The sequence below is a fragment of the Elephantulus edwardii genome, unplaced genomic scaffold, assembly GCF_000299155.1.
Source record: "Elephantulus edwardii isolate Elephantulus edwardi_28Jun2011 unplaced genomic scaffold, EleEdw1.0 scaffold00043, whole genome shotgun sequence".
NCBI classification, from domain to species: Eukaryota; Metazoa; Chordata; class Mammalia; order Macroscelidea; family Macroscelididae; genus Elephantulus; species Elephantulus edwardii.
In genome coordinates this window covers 12,748,070-12,766,452 of record NW_006399793.1, presented here as the reverse complement: position 1 = coordinate 12,766,452, position 18,383 = coordinate 12,748,070, and the positions used below count along the sequence as shown (strand labels likewise).

The 18,383-nt window shown below is 42.3% G+C and overlaps 1 protein-coding gene across 3 annotated transcripts in view; it reads left to right on the top strand.

Annotated features, from left to right (window-relative positions):
• The first annotated feature begins 7,759 nt into the window (after positions 1 to 7,759).
• FAM172A (family with sequence similarity 172, member A) overlaps positions 7,760 to 18,383 on the top strand; it is a 651,833-nt gene continuing 641,209 nt past the window's right edge. The window contains exon 1 of one of the 3 annotated variants that reach the window (XM_006885363.1): positions 7,760 to 7,918. The gene's annotated coding sequence lies outside the window, so the exon portion shown is untranslated. The remainder of the gene's footprint in view (positions 7,919 to 18,383) is intronic. The other 2 variants (XM_006885364.1, XM_006885362.1) reach the window with 2 other exon arrangements.

Sequence of the window (18,383 nt, the reverse complement as noted above, 5' to 3'; positions counted from 1 at the left end):
ACTGGGGTAATCGGGATGGGTATGTCAGCGGCGGTGCGGTTGGCGCAGGATAGAGCAGGGTTTAGGGCTGTTGTGCATAGGGTCGCTATGAGTCGGAAATGACTCGACGGCACATAACAACAACAACAACACCAGCAGTGTATAAGAGTTTAATCTCTCCACACTCTAACCAGCATTTTTACTTGATCTTTAATCAAGTAAAGCATTTGAGAAACTGGAATCTATGAAGAACATAGTGGCAGCAGGATTGGAGGGAGACTCATCAACAACCTGCATTGTGCAGATGACACAACCTTAATTGCTTAAAGTGAGAACTTAAAGCGATTGTTACAGAAGATCAGGACTATAGCCTTCCTTATGGATTACAACTCAACATCACAAAAACAAAAATCCTCGTCACTGGATTGAGAGGCAACATCATGATGATTTCATCTTACTTGGACCCACAATATTGGTACTAGCAACCAGGAGATCAGAAGATATATTCCAATGAGGAAAGTCTGTAGACAAGGACATCTCCAAATTACTAAGGAGCAACGATGTCAGCCTAAAGACCAAGGCATGCCTGATTCAGGCCACCATCTTTCCAATTATTTGCTATATATCTGAGAATTGAAAAATTAATAAAGAAGTATAATTTATACCTTTGAGCTGTAGTGTTGGAGGAGAGAGCTGAATGTCCCATGGACTGAAAAAAGAATAGATATTTCTTGGAGAAAAGGCAGCCAGAATGCTCCTTGGAGGAAAATATGACAAAGCATTGTCTCATATACTTTGAATATATTGTTAGGAGGAGGTAATCATTGGAAAGGGACATTTTTCTTGAAAATGTGGAAGGTCAGCAAATGAGAAAGAAACTCCCAACCAGATGGAATGACTCCAACAATTGGTTCAGGTATGTTAGAAATGATGAGGATGGCACAGGATATGACAGTGTTTTGATCTGTTGTTCATAGGTTTACTATGAGTTGTTCTTGATTTGATGACCCCTAACTAATTAACCAACCAGCTCTTGAAGGAGCTCTGGTGGCCTGATAGGTAAGAAGTTGCACTAAGTTGGCAGGCTCTTTGAATCCACTACCTTTCTGAGGAATAAAGATAAACAGTCTCCTCACAGGCAATTTACAGCTTCTGAAAACCTACTGAAGGGTCAGTAATAAATTGATTTGAACTCAAAGACAATGAGTTATTATTGATGTTGAGCAGCTCCTGGGGGAGTGCTGGTCTTTAGGGCATTACACTGTTAATCCAAAGGTGGCATCTTTGATTCAAATCCACTAGCATCTCCATGGAAGAAAGATGGACAACCTCCTCCTACACTACTGTTGTAATTATGTGCCATCAAGTTGTCTGTGACTCATAGTAACCCAATGTACAGCAACCCTAAGCCCTGTTCTATCTTGTGCCAATCTTAAAAATATGGAATGCTTCACAAATTTGCATTTTGGATGTGAGGGCGATCTGGCTGCGACATCTGTCACCCCATTGATCGCCAGGGTTGATTCGGCTGATCTGGCTGGCTAGGTGGGTGTCCCCTTCCTCCCTCACCGATCCATGTGCATCCCTCCCAAAGCTGCATGCTCGGTCGAAGAGGACGGCCATCCCCGATAGAAGGAAGACTGTCCTTTGGTCAAGGGTATACGAGTAGCTGCGCTCCCCTGCTAGAACCTCCAATCAAGCTCTCAACAAATTTGCATTTTGTAGCTTCCAAAACCCTGTTGCATGGTCAGCTATTACTTGGTTCCAACTTCAGGACAATGAGTTTCATTTAATGTTGTTGTTGTTTTTGTTGTCATGTACCGTTGAGTCACCTGTGACTCACAGCAACCCCATGTACAACAGCCCGTACCCTGCTTTATCCCACGCCAATCTGTCTCAGACACACCTACCCCCAACACCCCAGTCACTGTTTCGATCTGTCTTATAGAGGGTCTTCCTCTTCTGTGCTGTCCCTCCACCCTCCCAAGCATGATGTCCCTCTCCAAGTGCTAGTCCCTCCTTGCAACATGTCCAAAGTATGTTCGATGAAGCTTCAGAATCCTTGTCTACAAGGACCGGCCTGATTTGACTCTCTTCAGGATGAACCTGTTTGTTTTCTTAGCAGTCCCTTGTATATTCAATACTCTTCTCCAACAGCACAGCTCAAAGGCATCAATTCTTCTTCAATCATCCCTAGTCATTGTTCAGCTTTCTGATGTGTAACAAGTGATTGCAAAGACCATGGCCTGTATCAGGTGCACCTTAGTCTCGAGAGTAACATCACTGCTCTTCAGTACTTTGGAGAGGTCCCTAACAGCAGACTTTCCCACTGCAATACATCTTATTTCCTGGCTGCTGGTGCCAAGAGTGTTGATTGTGGAGCGATCAAGCAAACTAAAGCTGTTAACAATCTCAGTCTCTTCACCATCTATCATGAGGATGCCAATCAAAAACATTTTCCAACAGAGTAGAAATAAAACCTACTGACTGGGGAAAAATATTTGGCAATATAATTTCAGACAAGGGTCTCAGATCAAAAGTTTATGGAATCTTACTGGCCTCCACAAGAAAAAGATTGATAATACAATTACAAAGTGGGAAAAATGGAAAGAATTTTCACAGAGAAATTTATTTGGATGACCAACAGACACATGAAGAAATGCTCTGAATCACTGGTAATGAGAGAGATGCAAATCAAAACCACAATGAGATACCATCTCACACCAGGGGTTGTGGCTAAGTTTAACAGGACAGCAAGTAATAAATGTTGGAGAGGATGTGGTGAGATGGGAACTCTGCAGATAGGATTGTAAAATGTTACAACCGCTGTGGAAGGCAGTTTGGTACTTCCTCAAAAAGCTGAACATAGAAATCCCATTTGGTCCAGCTATTTCACTATGTGGAATATACCCTGAGAAAATGAGAACTGAGATATAGAAACTTGTGTACCAATGTTCATAGCAGTGTTGTTCGCAAGAACATGGAAACAGCCCATGTATCCAACCACAATCAAATGGATTGAGGAATTATGGTACATCCACACAATGGAATACTATGTAGCACACAGAAGCAAGGACTTTGTAAATCACAACCTCACTTGGGAGGGACTGGAGAGCATTGTGCTAAATGAACTAACTTTGTCCCTTAAGGACAAATACTGTGTAAGATCATTATTGTAGAATGTGTGTGACAATTCAAGGGAGGCAGGGTGGGAGCACAGGTGAAAATGGGTGGAAAGTGGGGGCATGTTAATCATAGATTCGCACAATTTGATGGGTGGAGGGAGGGTTGGGTAAAGGAAATGGGAAAGATCTAGTGTGAAAACGAATTAATACAAACTTTGTAAGAAAATCAGTATAAAATAAAAAATTTTATTTAAAAAACAGGCATCGTTCAACAGTAATTAAGTCTATATAATACAATGTATATGAATAAGTGTATGAAACAATGTCAATGAAGGATTGTGTAAAGCATAATGTAAATAAATTAAACACAATGTGTATGAATTATTGTATGTAAACCAATAAAAAAAGGAAAAAGATTTGGGACTTGAAAAGATGGAGAAACAGTGGGCACAGATCAATGGTGATTAATTTTATGAAACATACTGTATGGGAATGATCATATGAAGCACAACGTTGAGTGAAGGAATGTGTGAAATACAATGTATATGAATGAAATATAATGTATATGATTTTTCTATGCAAACTAAAGACATTTTTTAAAAGAAAAAAAATAAACTGAATATTAGCATTCTTAAGAGTTCCATTTGCTTGTCAAGCATGATAACAACAGCTTTCATCTGTCCTTGTTAGGTGCAGTTGAATGGGTTCTGACTCCTTGCACCCTATGGACAACAGAATAGAACCTTGACCAATCCTGTGTCATCCTCACAATGTCTGCTGTGCTTTCACCTACTGTTGCAGTCACTGTGTCAATTCAAATGAGAAGGCTTCCTCTCTTTTGTTGATCCTTTACTTTTGATGTTCGAGGGATTGGGCTTTCATAACAGCATGCCCAAAGTATGTGTGAAGAAATTTCACCATCTTTGTTTCTAAAGAACATTCCGGTTGCCTGTCTTCCAAGACAGATTTTTCTTTAAATACACACACACACACACATACATACATATATATATCTTTTTTTATTAGCATCACTAATTTTGTTATTTGTTTATCAGCTCATGTATATTTTATATTCTTCACTAACACTCCTAATTCTTCTATCTTCTTCTCTACCTACCCCCTGCCAATATTTTTATTGGGTTGTATGCAATCATTCATACACATAATTTTATGTGATGTTTCATTTACGTTGTGTTTTTCCCCATGTCTGTTGTGTTTTATACAATCATATACATTGTATTTTATATAATTATTGGTCTATACAATTATTACACTGTCTTTTCACATCCCTATTTAATCTTTTTATCTCTTAACTCTCCACTCACCCACTAACCTCAGCTATCCTACTAAATTCCCTCCTTCCCCCTCTCTTACCCTCTTCTTCCTTTCCCCCTTTTTTTAATGTTTATACACATCTTGATCAGTTATCCTTCTATTTTTACGATAATGTTCTCATGCAATATTTGTTTTTATGAGACTGAGTTATTTCACTCTGATTAATGCTCTCTAGACTCTCCCAATGTTATATAGTATTGTACAAAATCACTGCTCCTTATTGCTGCATAATATTCCATTATGCTAATGTGCCACAATTTTTTAGTCCATTTGTTTGCTGATGGGCATTTAGCTTGTGAATAACTTTGCTATGAACATACGTGTACATATCTATTTTCTGTCTCAGATCTGATTTTCTTGGGGTATATTCCTAGCAGTGGAATAGCTGGGTCAGATGGAATTCCTAAATTTTGTATCATTTTAATAAAAAATTTTATTAGTGAATCTTTGTTGCATTGTTTGATCGATTTCTGACTGCAAAAGTTGGTAGAAATTCTCTATTTCCTCCTCTTTGGCTCTGGTTGTTGGTTCATATATTCAGATGAGAAGAGATTGAGGCTGTTAACAATTACAGTTCGCGAGGCTTCACAATAACACTCTTGAAAACAGCAGTCTGGAAATAAAAAAAAATCTGCTGTTAGGGACCTGAAGCAACGATGTCAGCCTAGAGACTAAGGTGTACCTGATCCAGGCCATCACCCTCGCAATTTCTCACTATGTATCAGAGAGCTGGATTATTGTATTATTTCAGTATTGTTGAATTTGTTGAGGTTTGCCTTAGGTCCTAATACATATAATAAAAACTTGAGAAGAAAGTAGATTGAGTTTTAGTTCAGTGAAATACTCTGAATACATCTAGTTGGAGTTGGCTAATTGTATAGTATAGTTTTTCTGCATTTTTGTTGAGTTTCTCTGTCTTTTGCTGAGAGTGGTGAGTTAAAAGTCTCCTGTTGTCAAAAAAAGAGCAAGGAAACAGTGCAGAGTACAAACTCAATGAAGTAGTACATCAGGGATCTATCATTTCTGCATACCTTTTCAATCTGTGTGGTGAAAGAAGAATGTGGCATCAGAATTGGAGGAATACTCATAAACAACCTATGTTATGCAGATGACACAACCTTGCTTGCTGAAACTGAGGAAGATTTGACGTGCTTGCTACAGAAGGTCAAGGACTGCACCTTTCAATATGGATTACATTTCAACTTAAAGATAACAGAGATTCTCAACACTGGGCCAATAGACAGCATCATGATGGATGAAGAATAAGGCTGTTAAAAATTGGCCCATCAACAAACGCATGGCTAGAGAAGCTGTGGTATATTCGCACAATGGAATACTATGCTGCATTAAAAAACAAGGAACTCATGCAATATTATTCAAAATGGTTGACTCTGGAGAACATTATGCTGAGTGAAATGTCCCAGTCACAAAAGGACAAATATTACATGATGCCACTGTTGTAGAATGGGACTGTCCTTGGGGTTGGGGAGAGACTGAGTAAGATGGGTTCAATAATGTATACTGCACTGAAACAGAGGAGGGAGAGAACCGTTTAAAAGAGAGATATAACTGGGTATTTCTGTCATCACAGGAGACTAGAGCGAGGGCTACATGGTGGAGGGGACCTGGGGGAGGGTTTGTAAAACAATGAAAGAATCTTTTCTTTTACTTTTCCATAATTTTTGACTCATGTACTTATAACTTGTTAGTCAAATTTGTGTCTTCTAGGTTGCAACACCCCCGATACATCTTCAAGGATATGAACATGTACAGCCAAGCACAATCAATAAGAGTGCATCTAAATTCCAAAATCAATCTCCATAATAGTCTATGTGTTTCCTACTGCCAAAGGGGCCCTTTAGAGTAGTGAGAGAAGATCTTCACCCTGAAACCCACAGCGTCCCTTTTCAGCAGGAAGTAGCTAAGAGAATACGCCGTCCCCTTTTCCTTATGACTCAGGGTGAAGTCTCTCTCAGGGAGGAGTGATAGGGAATGGCAGAGGACACACTGACAAAGAAGATTAATCAGAACTGGCTTTGACAAGCACTGTGGCATTTGGACAAGAACAAACTGGGAGGAGGGTAGAGAGAATAGTGCAACAATGAATGAGTGGAAGCCCAAAATCTCTGTAAATGTTTATGAAAATTAATAAAATATAATTATAGAAAAAACCAAAACAAAACAAAACAAAAAAACAAAGGTTAACAACCAGGAAAAAAAAAAAATTGGATCTTGCTCAGATCCACAACCAATACCCTTGGAACGAGCAGTCAGGAAAAGACCTGCAAACTAAGTAAAGCAATGGTTAACAGCTTTGAAGAAGCAAATAGTCCCATAGCAGTAGTTGTTGGTATGCATTGTCAAGTCGACTCATGAACAATAGCTCTGAACTTTGCCCTATCCTGAGCCATCCTCATCATCTTAGACACACTGGATCCCTCAGTCACTGTCAATCTATCATATCCAGGGTTTTCCTCTCCTGTGATGACCCTCCACCCTTCCTAGAATGATTTCTTTCTCCAATGACTGGCTCCTGTTGGTAACATGCTCAAAGTATGTCAGAGTTTCAAAATCTTTGCCTTCAAGGAGCAAACTGCTTTCAGCTTCTCCAGGAAAGACCTGTTTGTTCTCTTGGCAGCCTGTGATAATGCTCAACACTCTCAACACCACCCCAACTCAAAGGCACAGATTCTTTTTCTATCATCATTGTTCAGCTTTCAGATAAACAGAAAGCAATTGAGAAAACTATGGCCCGGATCATGCACACCTTAGTTTCTAGATTGACACTTTTGTTCTTTAGAATTCTGAAGAGGTCCATGACAGCAGATTTTCCCCAAAGCAACTAGTCTTTTTATTTAGTGACTGCTGGTGCTAACAATGTTGACTGAGAAAGATGAAATCATTAACAACCTCATTCTTTTTTAACAACTGTTGTCATTACGATGCTTATATCTTCCATTTACGTAAGTTACAGTTTCTCCCTTTACATTAGTCAGAAGTTAATTTTACAAATCTACACTTTTTCTTATCAGGAGTTAATCACATCTAGTAAAACCAAATAAATCATGAGTTGTCAGGAATTCACTACAAAGGCTCCTCTGGAATTGTTTGAAAAAGTCCGCCTGGGAGAATGAAACTTCAGGGTGGCCTCACCCCCTGATGCTTCCCAGGTAAGGTTATCAGAGATGCCCAGTAAAAAGAACCCTTAATTCTCTGACTCGCGATAGCCCTAAACCGCCAACGAAATCCAACCAGAGATCACGCCCAGCCCACTTCCGGGTTGTCGCCGCCGAAGCCGTCGCGTGCGTAATGACGTTTTGGTCTCCAGTGAACCCCGGAAGTGCAACTCCACTTGGTCGGGGCACCGCTCCCGAGAGGGAAAGTCATAACAACCGCACGAGGGAGTTCGACTGGCGAGCTGGAAGGCCACGCCTCCTCCCGCCTGCCCCCGCAGCCTTGTAGCTGGGGGCAGAGCTCAGGTAGGACCTCCATTGTCGGGGATGTGAGATGTGGGGACAGGCCCGGCCGAAATCCGAGGGGTGCCGAGGGGTGCCTGCATGGATCGCTCGCGGGCGGGCCAAGTTCTTGGATCCCATTGCTTGAAGCTGTCAGAAAGTACGGTTTTCTCCCAGTGGATACCTCTGCGGTGTGTTCACGGTCCCGCCGATGGGCTATTTCCACTTCCGAGGCGGGACAGAACACGTGTGTGCTCTCTGAGACTCTGGTACACTTGAGTTTGTGTTGCATTTGGAATCATCCCAGAGATGGTAGAGCAATGGTGTGGCAGCCTTATTAAGGGAGAGTTACTGAGATCTTCTGGCTAAATGTCTGTCTTTCCTGGAACAGAAAAAAGTGTTATCAACTGCCAGAGCTTTACTTGAAGCCAGTCATTGCACAGGGAGGATTAGAGTGCAATTGTAAACTGCTCTCAAAACTTGTAATTTGCATGGGCACTTGTAAGAAATGTCAGTGTGATGCAATATGCCGCTTTGCCTCCAAAATAAAATTACATATGTTTTGGAGGAAGTCCTCTCTTCCCACTTCCAGAGATTTAGCATATTCTGCTAGTTTGCAGGTGTATGTTGTTGGACCAAGCAACTGGCTATTTTTATTCAAAAGTGTTAATTTGTTCATTGTGGTGTTTGTCAGACTAATTACTTCCTTATAATGCTTATCCAAATGAATACAGTGGGATATTTATTCTGCAGAAAACAATCTTCTCTTGTCTTAAAAGGACTAATATTCTTGAACCCTCATTGTAAATGACAAATACCCTGTATTCACCATATTTCGAAACTGAGACAGAGAGGAGGACTTTTTGAGTGCTTACCTTGTTCAGGTAGCAGTATCAGTGTTGGCAGCAATTTCTGTCTAATGCTTGTATGCACCATCCAGTCCACACCTATTCATATGCAGCCCTCCAGCAGGTGTCCAGAGGCAGAGAGTAGGATGGGAAGAGATTGCCCATCTTTATGCTGAGGAGCAGCCAGCGGTTTCCAACCACACGCCTTTGAGTTGGTAGCTTGGCTCCATACCCCTTGGCCAGCAGAGCCTATTTAGCTACATGTAACCGATTTAAATGGAAAGTCTGTGGATCTCCTGAATGGTCTCAGGGTTAACAACAGCAGTAATAAATTATCTTGGCCAAAAAGGAAATATCATCTTTGATGCTGGAAGCATTCCCTCCTTTATTTATTGAATTGATACTTCGTGCTCTTGTCTTCCAGATGCTGGAAATACTAACAAAGTAGACACAGAGCTTTTGTGATGAGCTTAATTCTTGTGCACAGAGAAGAGCAATTAAGTAAATATGAAATGATAAGAGCTATAACAAAAAAGGACATTAAGAGGAGAAACATAAAAGATGCTATTTTAGATAAGATCAAACTCAGCCTCCCTGGTATAGGGGAATTAGAGTAGAGAGTTCACCGAAGTGAGAGAGTGGCCTTCAAACACATGGGGAACAGGTGTTTTTGGGTTAGCCCAGAGGTCCTGAGGCCAGACCGTATTTGATATGCCTAGAAACAGCAATCCCTTTGTTTTGGCTTCTTGACACTGGTGGAACTTTTGGAGTCTCTTCTTACATCCATTTTGGTTTTTTCTTTTTCCTCTACCTGTATAATGACCTTTGCTTTCTTCATGGATGGTATTTTTGATATCATCCCATAACTCATCTGGTCTTCGATCATTTAATACTTCAAACCTATTCTTTAGATGATCTTGAAATTAAGGTGGAATAGATTCAAGATCTTGGTTCTCAATTTGACTTGCACGTGAGTAATTAATTCATGATTTGATTCACAATTTGCCCCTGGCCTGTTGTTATGTTCCCTCGAGTCGCTTGCAACTCATAGCGACCCCATGTACAAGAGCCCTAAACTCTGCTCTGTCCTTTGCCAATCACACTGTCTCTGACACTCCCATCCCGATTATCCCAGTCACTGAATCAATCCACCTCATAGAGGGCCTTCCCCTCCTGCGCTGTCCCTCCGCCCCCCCAAGCATGATGTCCTTCTCCAAGGACCAGTCTCTCCTCACAACATGTCCAAAGTATGTTAGATGGAGCCCCAGAATCCTTGCCTCCAAGGAGCCACCCGGTTTAACCCTTTCCAGGATGAATCTGTTTTCCTACAAGTCCATGGTACTCTTAATACTCTTCTCCAGCACCACAGCTCAAAGGCATCAATTCTCCTTCTATCCTCCTTGGTCATTGTCCAACTGTCTGATACATAACAAGTGATTGCAAAGACCATGGCCTCTAGAAACCTTAGTCTCCAGAGAGACACCATTGCTCTTCAGTACTTTGGAGAGGTCCCTAACAGCAGACTTTCCCATGGCGATGCACCTTTTAATTTCCTGGCTACTGGTGCCAAGAGTGTTGACTGTGGAGCCAAGCAAACTAAAGCTGTGAGCAATCTCAATTTCTTCACCATCCATCCTGAGGCTGCCAGTTGGCCCAGTGGTGAGAATCTTTGTCTTCTTGACATTGAGCCTCAATCCATATTGGAGGCTTCAGTCCTTGAACCTCTGCAGCAAGTGCTCCAGGTCCTCCTCAGTTTCAGCAAGCAGCGTTATGTCATCTGCATAACGCAGATTGTTGATACATCTTCCACCAATCTTGACCCCACATTCCTCCTCATAGAGCCCAGCCTCCTGGATAGTCTGTTCTGCATATAGGTTGAAAAGGTATGGAGATAGGATGCATCCCTGGCATACGCCTTTCCCAATTTTGAACCCTGCAGTGTTCCCTTGCTCTGTTCTGACGACTGCTTTCTGGTCCAAGTATAGGTTTTGCATTAGAACGATCAGGTGTTCTGGGCTGGCCTAGCGGAAAACAAAACAAAGGAAAAAATATGCAGGGCACCCTCTTGCTACTAGGCCACCATCAGGTTGTATTTTTTTTTTCTCCATTCCTATTTAATCTGTATGGTGAGCAAATTATTCAAGAAGCTGGACTCTTATGAAGAGAAATGGATGGAGACTCATCAATAACCTGTGTTGTGGAGATAACACAATCTTGCTTGCTGAAAGTGAGGACCTGAAGCACTTGTTGCAGAAGATCAAAGAATACAATCTTCCATATGGATAACATCTTAAAGTTAAAACAAAGGTTCTTACCACTGAACTGATAGGCAGCATCCTGATAAATGAAGAAAAGATTGAACCTGTCAATATCTTCTTCCTTGGATCCACAATTAACACTCTTGGTTCAAGTAGTTAGGAAAAAAGGAAATGCATTATACTGGAAAAGTCTGCGGTTAGGGACCTATCCACATTGTTGAGGAGGAATGATGTCAGTTTGAGGACTAAGGTGCATCTGATTAAGGCCATGGTCTTTCTGATCTCTTGCTGTGCATCTGAGACCTGGGCAGTGAATAATGATGACAGAAGACGAATTGATGTCTTTGAGCTGTGGTGTTAGAGAAGAATATTCAACATTCTGTGGACGATCAAAAGAACAAAGAAAAATGTCTTGGAGAGGGTGCAGCAAGAATGCTCTTTGGAGGCAAAGATGATGATGAGTCTTAGGCTCACATACTTTGGGCATGTTGCTAGGAGGGTTTATTCCTTGGAAAGGGACATGATACTTGGAAAGGTAGAAGGTTGGCGAAAGAGAGGAAGACCCTTGGCCAGATAGTCTGACACGGTGACTGCTGCAGTGGGCTCTAATGTGTCAGGACAGGGTTCAGATCTGTGGTTCATAGGATTTCTCTGGGTCATACTTGACTTGATAGCACTTAACAACAACAACAGAAACAGCAAGAGGCTTCTTAGGGTAGAAAATGACTATAGAAGAGAGTGTGAGTCTTTGTGAAGAGCAACAATAATAAAGACTTGGAGGCAACAAAGTTTAATAAATCCTGAGAATACTTTTTTTAAAAAGTAGTTTAATGATATATATGAGGAATTTTATTTGACCATCTGATTTTTCTTGGCATCCTCAGACAGACCTATATAGAGAAAAATTGACATCCATCCAGATGTAGAGATGTTTCCATGCACTTCTTTGAGATGTAACAAATTTGAGCACTGTTTGCTCAGTTGTACTTTAGTCTGTGTTTTAGAGTCAGATTGGATTTGGACACCGATGAAAGATAACTAAGAAGCAAGTGCTATGAGATCCAAGATGGCAGCGGAGGCAGAGACAGCGTGGTGAGGTGTGGGAGCAGTGAACCACTTAAAGCAGGGCCATTATGGCCTTCCACAGGCTTCGGCTTATTGATAACTGAATACTTAAAACAGTTGATGACTGGCCCTCAGTGAAGATCGAGGCTCAACAACAGGAATTCAGGGATTCCCAAGGATAAATGGGTGAGTCTCGTGGCTCCCAACCACCCCCTGCAGAGCCTGCGCAGCGCCGCACAGCCATTGCAGCTCCATGAGGCTTCCACAGTCGGATCGAATGGATTCCCTCACCCAGGATGGTTGCTGGGCACCAGCCCTCCTCAAGACTGGTACAGTGAAGCCACCACACTGCTGCAAGGTGGACTTGTTCTGGAGAGAATTCTTGGAGCCAGGATGGCGGCTGTGGGGGAAGAGGCCGCCCGCCGGCCGCTCACACAAGAGGGGCCGTGTACCCGCCGAGCGCCCGTGTGGCGGGGTGGGGGGGGGCGTGCCCCCAACGGCTGCCCGCACTGGGGGGGCGCGTGCCTCCTGCACTGGAGGGGGGTCACGCCCCCCGCTGGCTGCCTGCTTAGGAGGTGGGGGATGGGATGCATGCCTGCCATTTGCAGGTTTGGGTTTCCTTGGACAGGCCAAAGAGGACGATTACCTATACAATGGATTGCTGAAAGTCACTGAGAGTCTGATGACCTTACCAGTGGCAGCAAGCACAAGAGAACAGACATCCTAAATGCACCACATATTTTGTTCTGTTGAATGCTTCTGCCGAAAGATGGTTAGACCTGGGGGGAGTCTGTTCACAATTCTCGGGTTCCCTTTATCATATATAAAGGGGGAGGGCAGTGATAACTACTTCAAAATATAGTATGACCACTTATATGGGGGGGTAAAAGTGGCAGTGCTGGAATTGGAAACACTATCCCTGACCACAGAGTCCTCAGTCAGGCGAGGGGACCAGACTGGGGTAGGGGCGATTGGAGGGGGAGTATACCAACCAGCTCCTGGAGGGTGTTGCTCTGCTTGGGACGGGCTGCCCTCGGCCCCCGGCTCGGGGCGGGCTGTCGCGGCCCTCTGCCCGGGGCGGGCTGCCCTTGGCCCCTGGCTCTGGGTGAGCCGTCGCGGCCCTCAGGGTGAGCTCCTCAGTCCCCAGATTGTGCCATCTGACCCCTGGGTGGGGAAGGAAGAAAAAAAAAAAAGAATGCCTAGGGTATCCAGAGAATGTTACCTAGGCCACCTTCTGCCACCCTCTACCCCCCTGTAAACCTGAAAGCAATACCCTCAAAGCTCTTCTATCTGTAACTCACAAGTTTGTTCTCTCTAGATTTGCTCCCTTTCCTGTAGGTAACCTTAACACTGAGTTTTACTCCAGAATTGACCCTGAACCCAGTGCCAGTGACAAAAAGGAAATACAACTGACAGCTAAGGAAGCAAAGGAGGATGGAGCCTCTGGGTTCAACCAGCCATCCCCACTGGACCCACCTGGGCAAACACTTTGTAGTCCAGAGGGGAGCAAACGACAGGAAAATATCTTCTAACAGAGCAAGAAGGCAAGCAGCTTTAACCCAAGACCACCAGTAAGGTGATAAAGTGTTCTCCCTTCCCCCCCCTTTACATCTACGCCCCTGTTCAGCATGAAGAAGCCAGAGAGTCGGCATCCAATTCCCAAACCAATAAGACAGTTGGTTTAATTACCATTGGAAAATGCTTGTCATTCCTCTGTAACATCTGGTCCCCACTGGACCCTCCTCATTTCCTTCACCTGCTCCCCCCACCGACCAAACTGTGCAGCTCTGCAACTGCATCCTGGCCCATCCCACCCTTCTGCCCCCAACCCTCACCTCCTTGTACCCCCAATATGTTTTTCCTAATAAAAAAAAAATTTAAAAAAGAAAAAAGAAGCAAGTGCTTCTCTGTCCCCTGTCGACTTTTCTGTTCATATTATTATCTGATTTTAAGGATAAATTTAGAGGAACTTTTTAGGTTGTGTTTAAGAAGGCAGCCACCATGTTTTTGTTGCTTTTTTAAATCCTTAATATATCTAAATGTAAAAACTTGAACTGTCTGCAGACTATGTATTTGCTGTAATCTCAAATTTAGCAATGAAAGAAACCACAAACCATCTTTTGTAGCAATGAATAAACCTTTGGGTATCAGACTGTGATGAAAGTGATTCAGAAAAACTGAAGATTCTTTTCTGCTTTGATTCCCTCCCTTGATTTTTATTTAGAAGGAAAGGAGTATATTGACTAGCTGACTGTGCCTGTGAAGTAGTTCTCTCTTGTCTAGTAGCTGAGAAGAGCAGGAAATACAGAAACAGAAATGATGAACAAGTGCAGGGAAAGAAGGTTAAGATAGTAGTTGGAGAGCAAAGTGATGGGACTAGATGGAGAGGGGCCATGGAGATGAGTAACTGTAATAGACAGTGAGCACCAGAACTGACAGCAAAGAGGAGAAGTGAAGAGGTGGGAAGTAGTATACCTCTTCAGAGTGGAATGTATAAATAGCTAGTAGCATCTCAAGAGTGTGAGTCTGAAGCCAGACACTTGGCCCTGAGTCATCCGTTAAAATCCATTGTTTTTTGTGTGATGTGTGCCATTCCATTGGGTTCCATTCAGCGTTTGGAGGCACTATACACAGCCTTAAAGGAATAAACTAGGCTCATTGGACCATGCACCATGCCATTTCCATCCATAAAATAATGAGGTTAAGTCATTGTGTAGCTTAACAATGTTCTGCATTGTCAAAATGTTTTTCTTCTTATATAATCTATTTGAGAGTAATGTAACTTAAGCACTTTTTAAAATGCAGAATGGTTAATTAGCTATTCGTTCAAGGCAACACATCTTTTTTAGAAAAGCTATTAGATATTTTGTATGCTACTATCATTTATGAAATACTCTTGAGTACTGTATCTAGCTATTCCAGTTACAAAGGTGATGGATTTTCTGCTGTGTTAGCTAGTTAGCGTAGTCATGTCCTTGGTGTATGCTCTCTAGGGCACATGTCTTTAGTTTGTTTAATGGAATTTTTCAAATCCTAACATTCTGTTATCACTTTTAATCTTTACCTGTCTTATCATATATAATCTGTTTATGGATTTTAGCTTTCCTCTTCCTTCCCACCCCTTAGGATTGTTTTTGTCAGTTAACCTTTTTGTAACTTTTTATAATAGTGGACTTGTACATTTTACTTAGTTCATTTTTAGTCCACATCTTTCCTCTTATATTTTGCTAGGAGAAACGATAAGGTACCTTTAAAAGTTTTGTTAGAAATCGATTCTGCCAGATATTTGACTTCATCACATCACTTATGTGTTCTATCTTCCAACAAACATTTGGGTATAATTCAGAGAAGTTCTTTGCTACTGCATAAAAAGTTTGCTCTTCCTCTGTGATCCTATTGTGCTCATCGGTTTCTCTGAAATCTTAGTGAAGCATGTTTAATGTCCTCATTTCTAACAACATTCTGTTTCTGATGCCATATATATTCTTTAGGAACCCTGGTGGCCTAATGGCGGGAAGGTGCGCTGCAATCTCAAAGAAAGGCACATGGTTCAGGCCACCAGCTGGTCTGCTGGAGAAAGATGGGCAGTCTCCTCCCTTGTGATTAACTGCCTCTGAAAACTCGCTGGAGGGTCAGCTATGGGTCGGTTCCAACTCGACAGTACACCACCACCACCACCAACACCACCAAAACAACAACAATAGATAGTTTCTCTGTAATTCTCCTAACTTCCTTCTAGGGTCTCACCAGAATTGCCTTTTACTGTTACCCACCTTAAAACTATTCTCATTTTGCCCATTACTCAATTCCAGAACTTTGTCTACATTTTGGTATTTGTTACAGCAGCACCCCACCCTTCTGGTACTATATTTTGTTTTTGTTATCTGGTTGTTGTTATTATGTGCCCTCAAGTCGCTTGTGACTCATAGCAACCCTATGTATAACAGCCCTAAACCCTGCTCTATCCTGTGCCAACCTCACTGTCTCTGACACACCTACTCCCATTTCTCCCAACACTGGATCGATCCATCTCATCAAGGGTTTTACCCTTATTCTGTCCCTCCACTTTTCCAAACATGATGTCCCTCTCTAAGGAACGGTCCCTCCTTGAAACATGATCAAAGTATGTCGGACGGACCTGTTTGTTCTCCTAGCAGTCCATGGTATATTCAGTTCTCTTCTCCAGCACTACTGCTCAAAGGCATCAATTCTCCATCTTTCCTGCCTAGTCACTGTCCAACTTTCTGATGCATAGCACGTAATTGCGATCAGGCGCACCTTAGTTTCCAGCCTGACATCGTTGCTCTTCAGTACTCTTGAGAGGTCCCTCACAGCTGACTTTCCCAATGCAATTCGTCTCTTGATTTCCTGGCTGCTGGTACCAAGAGTGTTGACTGTGAAACCAAGCAAATTAAAACTTATCTCAATCTCTTCACTATCCATAATGATGCTGCAAATTGGCCTAGTGGTAAGAGTCTTTTTTTTTTTTTTTTTTTAATGTTGAGCTTCAATCCATATAGGAGGCTGCAGTCCTTGACCTTCTGCAGCAAGTGCCTCAAGTCCTCCTCAGTTTCAGCAGGCAGGGTTGTGTCATCTGCGTAATGAAGTTTGTTGATGAATCTTCCGACAAACCTGATGCCACATTCCTGGTACAGTATTTGTTATCTAGTGTTGCCAAAACATAAATACCAAGAATGAGTTGCTTTAACCAACACATTTCTTTCCCTACAGTTTAGGAGGCTAGTTGTTCAAATTCAGGGCCCTGCCCCTAGAAGACTTTACCCTCTTGTCAGTTCTGAGGAAAGGTCCTTATCTCCTCTGAGCTTCTGCTGCTGCATGATCTTCATGTGGCTTGTCATTTCTCATCTTCCAACTCTGCTTCCTAACTGGCGTCATTAATGTCTTGGTTCGATCGAGTCTAGACACACCTTATACTTTCCTTTCCTTGTTAACATATACTAAATGAGATTGTAAGCACAGGCCAGCTGTTGTTGCTTGGTACTGTTTAATCAGCTGACTCATAATCTGTGTACAACAGAAGGGAACTCTGTCTGACCCTGCACCATCTGCACAATCTGCATTGTGTGTAAGTCCATTATTGCTGTCAGTGTCAGTCAATCTCACTGACTGTCTTCCTTTCCTTTGCTGACCTTCCAGTTTTTTGTTTTTGTTTTAAATTTTTATTTTATTATTTTTGTGTTAGTGTACCGTCAAATCAGATCTGATTGGTACAGGAGGAGATTGTCCCTCCTTCCTCGGCAGAGCATCTGGTGGATTCGAACCGTGCGCCTCTGGGATTGTAGTTGCAGCTCCTTACTACTAGGCCACCAGAGCTCCCCTGACCTTCCAGTTTTTAAAACCTGATGTCCTTTTCTAGGGACCAGCTCTTTCCTCATTGTATGCCCAAAAGAGGTGAAATGAAGTATCACCATCCTTTCTTCTCTGTACTTTTTCTAAGAAAGATTGAATTTTTATTTTGGCAGCTTATGGAATATTCAGTACTATTCACCAACACCACAAAGGCATCAGTTCTTCTTTGATCTTTATTCATTGTCTAACTTTCACATGCACACGGAACAATTGAAAATATCTTGGTGTTGGTTAGGAACATCTTTGTCCTTAAAATGACATCCTCCTTCTTCAACCCTTTAAGTAAAGAGATCCTTGACAGCAGCCCAAAAGCAATTCATCTTTTGATTTGATTATTATTTCTGTGGCTGCTCATCATGGATCCATGTAAAATGAAATTGTTGACAGCTTCAAACATTTCTTCATTTATCATGATGTTACTTATTGGTCCAGTTGTGATGTTTTTTGCTTCTTGATGTTAAGGAGTAATCTATACTGAAAGCTGCCTTCTTTGATCTTCTTCAAAAAGTGCTTTAAGTTTTCTTCTGTTTCAACAAGCTGGGTTGTGTCATCTGCAAATCACAAGTAGTTGTTATGTGCTGTCGAGTCAGAACTGACTTATGTATAGCTGACCCTCTAGCTGGCTTTCAAAGGCAGTAAATTCATGGAAGCAGATTGCTCCTGTTTCTCCTGTGGAACAGCTGGTGAATTTGAACGGTGTGCCTTTGGATTGTCAGCACAGCTCCTTATCACTAGACCACCAGCACCCTCTGTATCACTAGTTGTTGTTATGTGCCGTCGAGTCGTTTGCGACTCATAGCGACTCTATGTACAACACCCCTAAACCGTGCTCTATCTTGTGCCAGTCTCATTGCCTTTGACACACCCATCCCGATTACCCCAGTCACTGAATCAATCCATCTCATAGAGGGTCTTCCCCTCCTGCGCTGTCCCTCCACTCTACCCAGC